Consider the following 3,724-nt stretch of genomic DNA (forward strand, 5'->3'; position numbering starts at 1 on the left):
TCGGCCCCGCGCCCCCCTTCTCCTCCCGCAGAGGGGCCGCGGCAGCGGGGGGCGGGTCGTGGCGGGGGGGAGGGCAGAGTCGTGGGCGCGGCCGCAGCCGCAGCGAGGGGCGGCGATCGCGGTGCGGGCAGGAGCGGGGCCGAGCGCGGCTCAGCTCTGCTGCTCTCTGCCTCCCGCCGGGGCTGCTTTGCCCGCAGCCGGCCCCGGCCCCGGCCCCCGGCGCGGCAGGGCCTGATGCCGCCCAGGATGGTGCCTTGGCTCCTGGCCTTGTCGTTGGCAGCGGTGCCGGCAGGTGAGAGGCGAGCAGGGAGGGCAGCGAGCGCGGGGCTCGGCGGGCTGGGACTGGGGCTGCCTGCGGGCACCTGTGCCCCGTCCTGGGCAAGCTCTCCTGCAAGCTGCCTATGTGGCAGGCAGGGAAATGTGGTGTCTCTCTCTGCTCACAAGGCGTGGTTCCTGTGTCAGGGCTCTTCCTCTGACCATCGTTATCTATTGGGTTGAAGGAGCAGGATTTAGTGCTCCCGCTGGACCAGTGACACTGCAATGCCCCCACCAGGGCTGCACCCTCCCTTGCCCGCTCTCAAGGTGACCACGGCTCCCTCTTGCTCTCCACAGCAGTCAACGGCCAGGTGGTCTTGGAGCAACACCATGGGGAACTGGCAGTGCGAGAAGGCGAGGGACGCACCTTCCAGTGCAGCATGCGTGGAGGCAGCATGAGCAGCTACTACATGTTCTGGTACCGGCAGAAGCTGCAGGGCTCTCTGACCTTGATTTACCGGCAGTATGGTAATGCCTATGGAGAGGGTTTCCAGGGTCGCTTTGAGGGGAAAGTGGAGAGCTCCCGGAACAGATTCACGCTGAGGATCCGGGCAGCAAAGCAAGAGGATGCAGCGGTATATTACTGTGGTGCTTGGCTCACACTGGAGCAGGTCTTGAGCAGGGTGGAACAAGAACTGGCTGAGAGGGAGTCCAGACAGCTCAGCACTTCCTCCAAGCAGCCACAAATCGGAAGGTGGCGCCAGGCAATAGCTGGTTCCAAAAGCAGGCCTTTCCCGTGCTTGCAGGTAAAAGCAGAGGAGGGAGGAGTGTTTGGGGATGTGAGAGGATTTATGACGCAGCTATGAGCTCTTCTGGGAAGTTCGGAGGTGTGTGGTGAAGTGTGCATTGCCTGAGCCTCCTCTCCAGTATGGCCCAGCTTTTCCTCAGTGCTCTGCTGCTGCTGCTGCTGCCAAGTGAGTGAGTATCGGGGCTTTGCTGCCTCTTTCCTAGCCGTGTTCCTGTGTGCCTGACTTTCCTGGGTGTGAGAGCGGTGTGCCTCCAGATTGGAGAAGTGGCTACCTGTTTCCTCTCTGTGTTTCTCCTGATCCCCTGGAAGACCATGGAAATAGAAACACTTGTTGCCTTAGGCTGTTATTGCAGCTTTGCTCTTGTGCTTCTCCTCATCTTGGAGGATTGGCTCTGCACAAGTCCAGGGTTCAGAGCCCCACACCCTCAGGTGCGCTGCCTGTGGTGAGTCCCTCTCAGCTGGTGGTTTTGTGGCGCCCTGGTAGAAGTGGAATCCTGGAGGGATCCGGTAGTGGATGTCTGCAATATCCGGAGGTACCCTCAGGTGCCCAGGGCAGGATCGCATGGGTCTCCTTCATCAGCTACGATTCTTCCTGCATCTGGTGCAGGGCAGCACAGGAGGGGTGAGCCTCTGCCTCCAAGGACAGTTCCCAGCCAACCGGTCTTTTGCCCTGCTCGCTCTTCTCCCCAGGGACTGTGTCTGCCACTTCTGTGCCATTCCCATGGGAGCAGGACACCTGTCTGGGCACTAACAAAAACCTCCTCCCAGGGCCCCTCATCTCCTTCTAGTGTGCTATCCCCCCACAGAGAGAGGAGCAGCTTATGCCAGGACATCCACCTCTGGTTGGCAGCCTCCCTGGGAGAGTTGCATGGTCAGCTGGAGGCTAGTGGAAGGTGCCCGGGAGTTCCGTGTTGCCGTCTGCCCCCAGAGCTGAGAAGCCCTAGGGATTTCATGCACCTCTCCTGCCATGGATTCGAGTCCCTTTCCAGAACTTGCACAGGTGCTGGTACCAGCAGGCTCTGGTGCACAGTGTCTGCACAGCATACACTATGATCCATTAGAGTTTCAAGCATGAGAGCAAGAAGAGCATCCCAGGCATGTGAAGGGCAAGACAGTGGCCCAAACGAAAGATGTGGTTTGACATGCTTCAGGTACAGCTGGCCCCCTTTTTGGCCCCCTTTCTTCCGCCCTTCCAGGGCTGGCTGACATTACAGCTTCAGGCATTACAGGCAGGCAGAGCTTTTGGCAAAAACTCTGGGGTCTGGAAATGTTTTGGGATGACTCCTGTGTCCTTGTACTTGGATTGTGGGGCAGACCTGGAGCCTTCCCTCCCAGCCTCGCATGCTCCCGTGTGCTGCCCTGTGCCCTTTGCAGGTGTCAGGCAGGGGCCTCCGGGGTTGGAGTGGATCTCCTGATCTCTCTCCCTCCCCGGCCCTGTGTGCAGGGGCCCTGTTTCCAGGAAGAGCCATGGCCAGCAGCTGGGCCTCCCAGGCTCCAGGAAGCAAGCAGGAGACATGGGAGATGTGCGTGTTATTCCCTGTCCTTCCCAAACTGGGCTCTTCATGTGTGTACCTGCTGCTGCAGCCTCCCAGTGTGCGCATTGCCCAGTGTCGGTGTCTTTACAAAAAGCAGCCAGTCACTCACCATAAATGCAGCAGACAGAACCATGCTGAACACTGCTCCTCAGTCCTCTGCGATCTTCCTTTCTACTCACCCATATAACCTTCCTCTCACTTGCAGGATTTTTTTTTTTCCTCGAGTTCCAGCACTGAAACTTGCAGCCAAAAGATGAAACTGAGACTTCCTCAACTTTTCCTTGCAGGAGGAACATTCCTGCTTATGGAGCTCATCAGGAGCCAAGGAGAAGTCTGAGTTTGTCCCAGAGCACATTCCCCAAAGGCCAAAACCCTGTTGCCAACACCAGCTGGGCAACCAAGTGTTCATGGGCAGTATCAGTCCACTCCGTCTCTCAGCTGTGGAGGTAAAAGACAATCAACAATAGTGGCAAGACTAACTTCATTTTTTTGTTTTACTAATCACTATCTTAAGATAGAGCAAAGAAAGAAACCTTGAGCTTTGTATAAAATGCTCCAACTCCTGCCTGGCTTGCCAGGAATTCAAACTGCATAAAGCCGGTTAGCAGTTGCAGAGTTTGCTAGTGAAGACTTCCATTCTCTTTGTTCTCTGCCTTGTATATACAGCCAACCAGGGAGTGTTAGATAGTAACTATACCAACCAAAGAAATGTATATAAGTCATTTACTTATGGTAATCAGGGAAGCCTCAGCCTGATCTGTGCATCAGACATGCTTCCCCTGCAGCTGCTGCGGGGTGGGTGTGTGTGAGAGTGAGAATAAAGGTGCTCTCTGAACTACATCACTGCAAGTAGTAGAGTTTTTCTACTTTTTTTTCCCCCTCCTTTCTCCTCAGGGTGAGGCCCCAGGCACTCCCTGCAGCCCAAGACTTGCAGAGCTGTGTCCTCCATCAGAAGCTCTGTCTGCACCAAAGCCTCTGACATGACAGGGACAGCTGCTCCAACAGGCCCTGGGGAAAGTGCTCTGTGGTGCTTCACCACCATACCTGAGGCCATGAATGCTGGTCTGGACTGAGATGAGGATGCCTTCTTTGTGCCCTTCTGCACCTACTGCTGCAAAACTGTTGC

General features: G+C 56.7%; 1 long non-coding RNA gene across 2 annotated transcripts; it reads left to right on the forward strand.

The window, feature by feature from the left end:
- Positions 1–1,136: 1,136 nt before the first annotated feature.
- Positions 1,137–3,438, forward strand: LOC136994406 (uncharacterized). Of its 2 annotated transcripts, none has more exons than XR_010886492.1 (2): positions 1,137–1,233; positions 2,886–3,438. It is a non-coding gene; the product is annotated as an uncharacterized lncRNA (long non-coding RNA). The 2 variants fall into 2 exon arrangements; XR_010886493.1 differs by having other exon boundaries at positions 1,137–1,229.
- The last annotated feature ends 286 nt before the right edge of the window (positions 3,439–3,724 follow it).

Source organism: Apteryx mantelli, chromosome 28 (assembly GCF_036417845.1).
Source record: "Apteryx mantelli isolate bAptMan1 chromosome 28, bAptMan1.hap1, whole genome shotgun sequence".
NCBI lineage: Eukaryota > Metazoa > Chordata > Aves > Apterygiformes > Apterygidae > Apteryx > Apteryx mantelli.